This window comes from Schistocerca nitens, chromosome 12, assembly GCF_023898315.1.
Source record: "Schistocerca nitens isolate TAMUIC-IGC-003100 chromosome 12, iqSchNite1.1, whole genome shotgun sequence".
Lineage (NCBI taxonomy): Eukaryota > Metazoa > Arthropoda > Insecta > Orthoptera > Acrididae > Schistocerca > Schistocerca nitens.
The window spans coordinates 128,450,484-128,463,579 of record NC_064625.1 but is presented as its reverse complement, the minus strand read 5'-3'; positions in this window follow the sequence as shown (position 1 = coordinate 128,463,579).

Sequence of the window (13,096 nt, the reverse complement as noted above, 5' to 3'; positions counted from 1 at the left end):
CTGAAATTTGCAATTGTTAAATCGTTGACTGGACGTACTACTTTGGAGGACTGTTTAGTATTGCTGAATGGAGCTATGTCATATATTGTAACTAGCTGTACACCATGATCAGAAAGACCATTCTCAACAGGCTGAGCATTTATCTGGTTAAACTTATCTTGGTCTATAAAGAAGTTATCAATGCAATACAGCTACATCCAAACTTATATATACAACTACAGAAATCCGTAATTATTGATACATGTTCAATCACCCGAAAGTTCCTAAATGCAATATGACATATACCGTACAGTTAAAAGGAAGTCACGCTTGATCAAGGTCCGCGTCACTTTCCATTTTTGGCCAGACATAACGTCTGAGAAAAGAAAGAATAATAATAATAATAATCAAGCGATCATAAGCAAACTCAGGGAACGACGATGAGTTGCGAAGAGCTGTAGAATTGATGCAGCAGTACGTGCAACCACAAATTAGTGTTTTCTGTAAACTCGAACGTGTCATCTATTCATATTATTTATCTGCCTATCTATCTTTATTCATTTAAAGATTATCTCAAAATGATATACGATTTTTCAAAGTAATACAGTGCCAATCAATAGCCGAAAATATAACATGCTTTATGAGGATAGGACTGGTAGCCTATGGGGGCAGGACATATGTTCATGTTCCTTCATTCACACACAATTTGTTTCAGTTAACTTGCTAAATACAACATAGTTTCCTTTGTCCCTGCATATGCGCCGAGGTCGCCTGGACTCTTTCCGACCACTTGCAATGGAAAACTTAATTCCACTCTTCATTGCCGCACACACCAAGACACGTACCGATGACTCCTGGACTGAGAAGACGCTTCTATACCGCTAGCCTCAATTCCTATCTCGACACTCAAACTGTCCACCTGAAAAACTAAGCTAGGCTTGACACATGATCGTCGAAAAAGCAGTCAAATATAACCGTGTATTGAAATGTGACAGGTGTTGTAGTATCCCCTTTCATTACTATCCACTACTCTTAGTTATCTAAGTAATATTTAATTGTGTAATAAGCATTACTTGTTAAGAAAGTTTTAACTGCCTTATTAAAGAATGTATTTTAGTAATCTTTTTCACTTCCTGTGGCAATTTATTATACAGTTTCATCGACTGATATAAGCTATTGTTTCTAGTTTTTTATTTGTTCTTCCTCAGTAACTATCTCTTGTGCCATGATCACCAATGAGTAATTACTGCAGTATTTGGTAATATTTTCCTTGATATACTCCACAGACTTCGTTAAGCAAGACTATTTAATTTTTTAAAATAGCTCTATACAATGAGTCCCACTACTACTTCCAGTTATTATGTATGGATGTTCTGTGCAGTTTAAAAACTATGTCCGTGTTTTTTGTCTTCAATCTCCAGAAAAGACTCCCATAGCTCAGAACTGAGTGTATGTATGCCTAGTATGTTACCACAAGTCATTGGCTATTACAGACATACTAACACTCTAAGAGCATAGCATGCCTGTAGTAAGCTTTATGCCAGTACCCTTGTATGTTCACACCATATTAGCTGAAAATTGAAGCTCATTCTGAAAAACTAAGTGTTTGTTTCACAATCTACAGATTTATCGTCTAGTGACAAGAGTTGCTCCTCCTCTTTATTTTGAAATGCTAACTGTTCATTTTCTTGTGAGGTGTGCCTGCTTGTGTAAATGGGTGTGCATTTTTCTTCTCCCAGGAAGTCTTTGGCCAAAAGCTTATATGTAACAGTCTTTTCATCATGCCTGTCGGCAACTTAATGTGTCATCCTTACAGTGAGTAACAATCTGTCCTTTTCTTAACTGTAAATTCAACTAGCTTCAGTTGAAACAATGCAGATTGTAACTTCATGATTGTAAACAGTTATATAAGGGACTGCAGGAGTGGCCGTACAGAGTCAGTATATTTCATCCATGAGGCACTAAACTTGTGTCAGTCTTCTTCAGTTTGTGAGGTGATAAAACAAGTTGTTGAAAGTATTGGGACTCACTTCATCATGTATTTCATTAACATGACACAGAATGTCTGACATATGCTAAATGGACATAGGTTATATCACAGGTGGAGGAAATACAGCAACCCTGAGTTACAGATCTCACTGAAGATCGCTGATGACTGACAAGTTAAATAGTCAAATCGTAGCCACAAAACCTGGTTACATTTTAGGATGTAAGCAATACACTGTCAGACATCCTTTTGCTTGGCATAGAGCAGCAACTTGACGCGGCTTGGACTCGACAAGTTGTTCAAAGTCCCCTGCAGAAATGTTGAGTCATGCTGCCTCTATAGCTGTCTATAATTGTGAAAATGTTGCTGGTGCAGGATTTTGTGCACGAGCATTTTTGTCCCATAAATGTTCGATGGGATTCGTGTCAGGCAATCTGGATGGCCAAATCATTTGCTCAAATTGTTCAGAACATTCATCAAACCAGCTGTGAACAGTTATGATCTGATGACATGGTGCATTGTCATCCATAAAACATGAAGTCCATGAATGGCTGCAAATGGTCTCCAAACATAACCATTTTCAGTCAATAATTGATTCAATTGGACCAGAGACCCAGTCCATTCTGTGTAAACAGAGCACGCACCGTTATAGAACCACCATCAGCTTGCACAGTGCCTTGTTGATAATTTGGGTCCACAGCTTCTTGGGGTCTGCACCACACTCTAACCCTATCATCAGCTCTTACCAACTGAAACAGGCATTCATCTGGCCAAGCTGTAGTTTTCCAATCAGTTCCTAGGATCCAACCGATATGGTCATGAGCTCAAGAGAGGCTGGGCGATTTTGTGCTGTTAGCAAAGGCGCTCACATTGGTCATCTGCTACCATAGCCCGTTAATGCCACATTTCGCTGCACTGTCTTATCACATATGTTCATTGTACATCCCACATTGATTTCTGTGGTTATTTCACACAGTGCTGCTGGCCTGTTAGCACTGACAACTCTAGGCAAACATTATTTCTCTCTTCAACTTTTGTTGTCCTGTCTTCCTCAGTTGCATGTAATATTACGGTATAATGATAATTTTTACTTTAGGACTCCCTAACTACAACTGAATGAAACACAATTTTCCTATTGTTGTTAAGTGTGGAAAAAACCCTCAAATGGCAATTATAAGAACAGGAATAGTGCTGAAAATGGAAAAAAAACACAACATGTACAAAATTGTTTACGGAACCTGCCACTGAAGGTGCCTTGCAGAGAATGAAAGCGAAATGTGCATGGCATGAAAACTGTGTTTCTTTCAGTTGTAGTTAGATGGTCCAAAAGTAAAAATTATCATTATACTGCGATACTGTTGCTTTCGGTCATTAGGAGCAGGCCGTCAGCCACTCTGTTGCTCGTGGTGAGAGATAATACCTGAAATTTGGTATTCTCAGCACACTGTTTACAGTGTGGATCTCAGAATACTGAATTCCCTAACATTTTCCAAACTCGAATGTCCCATGCGTCTGGCTCCAACTACCATTCCACATTCAAAGTCAGTTATTTCTGCTGTGCAGCAATAATCACGTCAGAAACTTTTTCACATGAGTCGTATGAATACAAATGACAGCTCCACCAATGCACTGCCTTTTTATACACTGTGTACATGATACTACCACCATCTGTATGTATGAATGTCCTGGCTCATGACTTTAGTCATCTCAGTGTATTATTATCAGTGGTGGTGGTGGTTGTCAGACACAAAGTGCTGGCAACGTGAAGTCTTCCAATTTCTGCCAGTTCAGAAGTAAGGAACCTAGCAATCAAGTGATGTACAAACAGTAAGTACAGTGCTCGCTTTTTAACTTACTTGGTTTTAAGTGAGAATACAGAATGTGGCTGAAGCAAGTGTTGCTAGGGAGAGGAGTGGTGCAGAGGAAGTACGAGGGCAGTTCAATAAGTAATGCAACACATTTTTTTCTGAAACAGGGGTTGTTTTATTCAGCATTGAAATACACCAGGTTATTCCCCAATCTTTTAGCTACACAACACTATTTTTCAACGTAATCTCCATTCAATGCTACGGCCTTACGCCACCTTGAAATGAGGGCCTGTATGCCTGCACGGTACCATTCCACTGGTCGATGTCGGAGCCAACGTCGTACTGCATCAATAACTTCATCATCCGCGTAGTGCGTCCCACGGATTGCGTCCTTCATTGGGCCAAACATATGGAAATCCGACGGTGCGAGATCGGGGCTGTAGGGTGCATGAGGAAGAACAGTCCACTGAAGTTTTGTGAGCTCCTCTCGGGTGCGAAGACTTGTGTGAGGTCTTGCGTTGTCATGAAGAAGGAGAAGTTCGTTCTGATTTTTGTGCCTATGAACACGCTGAAGTCGTTTCTTCAATTTCTGAAGAGTAGCACAATACACTTCAGAGTTGATCGTTTGACCATGGGGAAGGACATCGAACAGAATAACCCCTTCAGCGTCCCAGAAGACTGTAACCGTGACTTTACCGGCTGAGGGTATGGCTTTAAACTTTTTCTTGGTAGGGGAGTGGGTGTGGCGCCACTCCATTGATTGCCGTTTTGTTTCAGGTTCGAAGTGATGAACCCATGTTTCATCGCCTGTAACAATCTTTGACAAGAAATTGTCACCCTCAGCCACATGACGAGCAAGCAGTTCCGCACAGACGGTTCTCCTTTGCTCTTTATGGCGTTCGGTTAGACAACAAAGGACCCAGCGGGAACAAACCTTTGAATATCCCAACTGGTGAACAATTGTGACAGCACTACCAACAGAGATGTCAAGTTGAGCACTGAGTTGTTTGACGGTGATCCGTCGATCATCTCGAACGAGTGTGTTCGCACGCTCCGCCATTGCAGGAGTCACAGCTGTGCACGGCCGGCCCGCACGCGGGAGATCAGACAGTCTTGCTTGACCTTGCGGCGATGATCACACACGCTTTGCCCAACAACTCACCGTGCTTTTGTCCACTGCCAGATCACCGTAGACATTCTGCAAGCGCCTATGAATATCTGAGATGCCCTGGTTTTCCGCCAAAAGAAACTCAATCACTGCCCGTTGTTTGCAACGCACATCCGTTACAGACGCCATTTTAACAGCTCCGTACAGCGCTGCCACCTGTCAGAAGTCAATGAAACTATACGAGACGAAGCGGGAATGTTTGAAAATATTCCACAAGAAATTTCCGGATTTTTCAACCAAAATTGGCCGAGAAAAAAAATGTGTTGCATTACTTATTGTACTGCCCTCGTATGTTCCAGCACAAGTGGATAGTTAGCTTTCTTTTCTGAGAGAGAGTTGTAGGTTTTGCCAGTAACGCTCTGACAATTTCTTCATCATTCTATACAAACAGTTGTTAGAAATAAGCAGTGCCAATTATGTCACTGACTCATTAGTTTGCAGTTTAATAAAACACCTATGAAAACTAAATGTCATTTACCTTTTGTCATTTAAAAAAAAATCAAAGAAAATTCTTTCCCTTTCTAAAGTTTAGTTATGCACTAATGTATATAATGGTGGGGTGGATGATTCTAGCAAATATCTGATTGCGCTCAGTGATAATGATCTCAGAAAGATTGGGAACCACTGTTGTAATATGATGTAGATTGGGACATACTCTGTGTCATGCGCCTCCCAGTGCTTTGCAGAATATGGATATATAGGGCGATTCAAAAAAATTTTACAAACTGACATGGAACATTGGTCATGCAACAAGGATCAGTAATTACATAGGAACTGGGGATCACAAACGCCATGAGAGGGCGCTACAGTTATGTGTAGGCTGGTATCATTGGAAACTGTTTAATTGGGCCGGACTGACTCTGTGGTCACATGTATCTTGTATACCAGCGAGAGGCTCTGCTAGACATGCTGAATGATGTTCCCATGCCCTTTCATAACCGCATTCAATTTCAGCACAACAGAGCCTCCACGCATTTCAGCAGACATGTGAGGGCACATCTGCAGGCAACCCTTCCTGGCCATTGGATTGGTCGTGGAGAGTCAGTCACATGGCCACGATGATCACCCTGTCTGTCCCCAATAGATATTTTCCTGTGGGGGTATCTGAAGGCCCTTGTGTACGAAACACCTGTTACACCAGCGGAGGATCTAGTGGGCAGAATTGTTGCGGCAGCAGGATATCTTTGAGATACACCAGATACCTTTGAGAGAGTGTGCCATTCAATGCATCTGGCAAAACATCAAATATCTTCTGTTGTGTGTGTCCATTTGTAACCTGTGACTAAATAACTACAACACCATTTAATAGCCCTGTATGGCCTTTACAACCCCTGATTCCTATGCTATTACTGATCCTTGCTGTATGCCCGCTGTGCCTTGTCAGTTTGTGAACTTTTTTAAATCACCGTGTAGATGTTTGACGTAGGTATAGATATCAGTTCCTTTGAGCCTTTTAGTTAAATACATGAAGTGGCACAAAATATAGTAATGAGAGTTGTACACTAGTTTTACTATTTGTAGTCATTTCCTATGCCAGTGGATTCTTACCACAATCAGTGAGTTAGTTAGTTGCTTAACATTGTGGCCATACTCCCAAAGAATTTTTGCTTTTTTATCATTGAATTTTGATGTGCAGGCCCTTCAAACTTCTCACTAGGCTGCTAGCGGACATGCAAGGAACAAAGATTATCTACTGCTCTGACTTCGTTATTGGCAGCTAGTGCAATGCACAATCTTACTAAAGAGGACTGGCATGACATGTAGATAACAGCTGTTGTTTCAAAGAAATGAGTAGGTAGAAATTACCACATTATAAAACTTGAATTTGAAGTTTGACAATGCTACATTGTATAATGTTTGTTTGGCAACCATCAATAGCAAACAGTCTCAGCAAATTTGCAAACATGGATAAAACTGATCCTTATTATGTGATACAGTATTTTCAGTTGAAAGATCTTAGTTCATCTTTTATAGAAGAGCTAGAATAAACTCTAGGGTGGGGTCTGCTCCTTCATTTACATCAGTAAAATATTGGGTGGCAGAGTTCAAGCAAGGCTGAACAAGCTGCCAAGACAGGCATAGCATTGGCTGACCAAATGAAGTGACCGCAACAGGAACTGTGAAGAAAATGCACAAAATCGTATCAGATAACTGTCAATTGATATGCATGAACTGTCAGACATCATAGGCATTTCAAAATGTGCTGTGCATTGCATAATGGACACGAGAAAGCGAAATAAGGCAAACATTGTCATTCCAAGGCACAGGCTAGCAATAACAGGAAACTCCCATAAAGTAAATGCTCTCAAAATTTTTAACAAAATTTCCTCTTGCCACTAGATCCTTGTCTTTTAAAAAGTTCAAAATAAAATTATATGACTGGCTAGCAAAAAACCCTGGTTATCATATAAAAGAGTTCTATGATATTGACAATATTGATATTACTAATTAAGATTATAAGAACTCAGACTTCAAGAAGAATATAATAATTCCAATCCCAATGAAAGCAGGTGTTGACAGATGTGAAAATTACTGAACTATCAGTTTAATAAGCCGTGGCTGCAAAATACTAACACAAATTCTTTACAGACAAATGGAAAATCTGGTAGAAGTCGATCTCAGGGAAGATCAGTTTGGATTCTGTAGAAATGTTGGAACATGTGAGGAATTCTAACCCTACTACTTATCTTAGAAAATAGATTAAGGAAAGGCAAACCTACATTTCTAGCATTTGTAGACTTAGAGAAAGCTTTTGACAATGTTGACTGGAATACTCTCTTTCAAATTCTGAAGGTGGCAGGGGTAAAATACAGGGAGCAAAAGGCTATTTACAATGTCTACAGAAATCAGATGGCAGTTATAAGAGTTGAGGGGCATGAAAGGGAAGCAGTGGTTGGGAAGGGAGTGAGACAGCGTTGTAGCCTATCCGTGATGTTATTCAATCTGTATATTGATCAAGCAGTAAAGGAAACAAAAGAAAAATTCGGAGTTGGAATTAAAATCCATGGAGAAGAAATAAAAACTTTGAGGTTCGCCGATGACATTGTAATTCCGTCAGAGACAGCAAAGGACTTGGAAGAGCAGCTGAACGGAATGGACCATGTCATGAAAGGAGGATATAAGATGAACATCAACAAAAGCAAAACGAGAATAATGGAATGTAGTCGAATTAAATCAGGTGATGCTGCGGGAATTAGATTAGAAAATCATATGCTTAAAGTAGTAAATGAGTTTTGCTATTTGGGGAGCAAAATAACCGATGATGGTCGAAGTAGAGAGGATATAAAATGTAGACTGGCAATGGCAAGGAAAGTGTTTCTGAAGAAGAGAAATTTGTTAACATCAAATATATATTTAAGTGTCAGGAAGTCGTATCTGAAAGTATTTGTATGGAGTGTAGCCATGTATGGAAGTGAAACATGGACGATAAATAGTTTAGACAAGAAGAGAATAGAAGCATTTTAAATGTGGTGCTACAGAAGAATGCTGAAGGTTATAGGGGTAGATCACATAACTAATGAGGAGGTATTGAATAGAATTGGAGAGAAGAGAAATTTGTGGCACAACTTGACTAGAAGAAGGGATCAGTTGGTAAGGCATATTCTGAGGCATCAAGGGGTCACCAATTTAGTATTGGAGGGCAGTGGGACAACAACATAGCTGTATATGAGATATTTAATTTTTACATGTAACGTGATCAATATTTGTATCTTACTGTCACTGTAAAAGCCTATGCTACTGTATGTGGTCAACGCAATAAAGAATCTGAATCTGTGTGCAACAAGAATGCCATATTAACTCCCAGTGGAATAAAAACACTGTCATAAGGATATATCAGTCAATTGTTTGGCGATGTTTCACTACAACAAAGCCAAGTTGTGTAATAATTCAAAACTGTGGATGAAACGTGTGTGCATCACCTTACACCGGAGATGAAGTGAAAGTCAAAGCAGTGGACTGCAAGGCTTTATCTGCTTCAAAGAAGCCAAAGATAGTTCCATCTACAGGGAAGGTCATGGCGTCAATTTTTTGGGATGCGTGCGTGATAATATTCACCGATTGTCTTCCAAAAGGAAAAGCAGTCAATGGTGCATATTATGTGAACTTATGCTAGCATTCAAATGATGAAATCAAGCAAAACAGTCACATTTAATTAAATAGAAAGTTTTTTTTTCCTCTTGGCTGTGTACCAGTCCACACATCCATTATCACCATGCCCAAAATCATTGATTCAAAAGTTCAAATTGCTTCCTCATGCTCCCTATTTACCAGATTTAGTCATTTCTCATTATTTTCTACTTCCAAACTTGAAAGACATAGATTGGTGTTAAAAGATTCGCCAAAAAAGAAGATGTGGAGTCTGCAGTCAATTGTGATTTGTGGTTTATTAATCTCATAATGCACAAAATCTAAATCATTTGATTCAGCTACAGGAGACAAGTCAAAATTGTGGTAAAATTTCACCATAAACATAGAACAGCTGATGTTAACAGTAAGCATAATAATAATAATAATAATAATAATAATAATAATAATAATAATAAATAAATAAATAATAATAATAAATAATAATAATAATAAATAAATAATAATAATAAATAATAAATGAAGAACAAAAAGGCTGTTGCAAAGGAGCACGAGGATGTAAAGAGCAACTGATAATAGATGCAGAGGTGACATATCAAGCTAAAACTAAACAAAGGTCACTACACTACGCATACATTGATTACCAAAAAGCTTTTGATAGTGTACCCCACTCATGGTTACTACAGATATTGGAAATATACAAAGTAGATCCTAAATTGATGCAGTTCCTAAACATAGTTATGAAAAACTGGAAAACCACACTTAATATCCAAACAAACTCTAATAATATCACATCACAGCCAATACAGATTAAGCGTGGAATATACCAAGGAGACTCATTAAGTCCTTTCTGGTTCTGCCTTGCTCTGAACCCACTATCCAACATGCTAAACAATACAAATTATGGATACAATATTACTGGAACATACCCACACAAAATCACACATTTGCTATACATGGATGATCTAAAACTACTGGCAGCAACCAATCAACAACTCAACCAATTACTAAAGATAACAGAAGGATTCAGCAATGATATAAGTATGGCTTTTGGAACAGACAAATGTAAGAAAAATAGCATAGTCAAGGGAAAACACACTAAACAAGAAGATTACATATTGGATAACCACAGCGACTGCATAGAAGCGATGGAAGAAACGGATGCCTATAAATATCTAGGATACAGGCAAAAAATAGGAATAGATAATACAAATATTAAAGAAGAACTAAAAGAAAAATATAGACAAACACTAACAAAAATACTGAAAACAGAACTGACAGCAAGAAACAACACAAAAGCTATAAATACTTATGCCATACCAATATTGACCTACTCATTTGGAGTAGTGAAATGGAGTAACACAGACCTAGAAGCACTCAATACACTTACACGCTCACAATGCCACAAATATAGAATACATCACATACATTCAGCAACAGAAAGATTCACATTAAGCAGAAAGGAAGGAGGAAGGGGATTTATCGACATAAAAAACCTACATTATGGACAGGTAGACAATTTAAGAAAATTCTTTCTAGAACGAGCAGAAACTAGCAAAATACACAAGGCAATCACTCATATAAATACATCGGCTACACCACTGCTATTTCATAACCACTTCTACAACCCTTTAGATCACATAACATCAACAGATACGAAGAAAGCAAATTGGAAAAAGAAAACACTTCATGGCAGGCACCCATATCATCTAACACAGCCACACATCGATCAAGACGCATCCAACACATGGCTAAGAAAAGGCAATATATACAGTGAGACAGAAGGATTCATGATTGCAATACAGGATCAAACAATAAACACCAGGTATTTCAGCAAGCATATTATTAAAGATCCCAATACCACAACAGATAAATGCAGACTTTGTAAACAACAAATAGAAACAGTAGATCACATCACAAGCGGATGTACAATACTAGCAAATACAGAATACCCCAGAAGACATGACAATGTCGCAAAAATAATACATCAACAGCTTGCCTTACAACATAAACTTATAAAACAACACGTTCCTACATACAAGTATGCACCACAAAATGTACTGGAGAATGATGAATACAAATTATACTGGAACAGAACCATTATAACAGATAAAACAACGCCACATAACAAACCTGACATCATACTCACCAATAAAAAGAAGAAATTAACACAACTAATCGAAATATCCATACCCAATACAACAAATATACAAAAGAAAACAGGAGAAAAAATTGAAAAATACATCCAACTGGCTGAGGAAGTCAAAGACATGTGGCATCAGGATAAAGTTGACATCACACCAATTATACTATCAACTACAGGAGTCATACCACACAATATCCACCAATACATCAATGCAATACAGCTACATCCAAACATATATATACAATTACAGAAATCCGTAATTATTGATACATGTTCAATTACCCGAAAGTTCCTAAATGCAATATAACATGTACCGTACAGCAAAAAGGAAGTGACGCTTGATAAAGGTCCGCGTCACTCTATTCTTAACCAGACTTAAAAAAAGTCTGAGAAAGTAAAGAAATAATAATAAAATTTTGTTATATATACATACAATAAAATTGAATGCTTAATTACTCGTTGCTCAAATTATGTTCATCCTCTATGAATTCTTCTATTGAATAGTAGCATTTCTCCTACAGAATCTGCTGTAGCCTCATTTTTAAAATTTCTGGCTGCATATTAAAATGTTTTGCCCATTAACCTCTTATACATTGTCATCCCCATACACAATGGAACCTGTGAACATAATTTCAACTGGTGTGTGTGTAACATAAAATAATTTTTATTTCTCGTGTTATATGTGTGGTTAAAATATTTTTTGTCTGCTTTCGAGGAAGATTATAATTTCATAAATGCATGCGGAGGGAACAGTTTAGATTTATAGTTTCTGAAATAATGGGTGACAACACTCTGCCGTGTAGTACACATTTATCTGACAATTTTCTTTCACAGTTTCAGTATTCGATATACGGTACATGTCTTGAACTTCCACAGAAAATTATACCACATCTAATAACACATTCAAAATAACTATGATAAGCAATTTTTTGTGTGCTCAAGTCAACGGAATCTGCTAGTATTTTATTTGCATTGCAAATGCAAAACTGCACAGTTTAAGTGGTAGGAAGTCAATACGTATATTCCAGCTTAAGTTCTTGTTTACATTTAGTTCTAGGAGTTTGACCATGTCAGCATCTTACATAAGTTAATTGTTATGTTGTATTTTAAGTTCCACGCATTTCGAAAGTTTGGTTTTGAAATATATTGTATGGATTTTTGAAATGTTCAGTTTCAGCCCATTTAACTGGAACCAGTTTTCTAAGGTATTCAGTGTGCTTATGACGGATCCCAGATTTTTTTTCTGCATCGTCATCTTTAATTAAAATAGAATTATCTGCAACTTTGCTCTGCTGATCCAATGATTTGTATGTCTTTCAATAAAGTTATTCACTGCATCCAGAAGGTTTTTTCCTGGTTGAGATCCAAATTGGTTACTTATAATATTATCATTTTTTACAATAGAATTTTTGATCTGGTTTGCAGGTACTTTCTCTAGCACTTTTGACATGACTGGAAGAATAAAAAATAGTGTGATAGTTTCCCATGTCTTTCCTTCGCCTATTCTTGAACAGAGGCCTGACTTAGGCGCACTTCAAAACATCAGGAAAGTGTCCCTGTTCAAAAAATTGGTGGAATATTTTAGTTAGGGGAGGAGCTATTATGTCACACATTGTTTCAGTCACTTTAGTGAGTATCCCATCCCACTCAGCAGAGAGTTTATTTTTTAATGACAATGTAACATTTTCCGCATCCTTTATTGTGACTTTTTTAAAATCTGTAAGATACTCAGCTCCTTGGTGGAGTCCTAAGGGATTTACTTTACTCTGATACTCTGCTACATCAACATCTGACTTTGCAACATTTATGAATCAGTCATTTAAACACTGATATTTGAGCTGGGTTTACAATAAAGCTATCATCTACTTGAATCCTAGATATTACATTATTACTAACTCTAACACCTAACTCTAATTTGACAG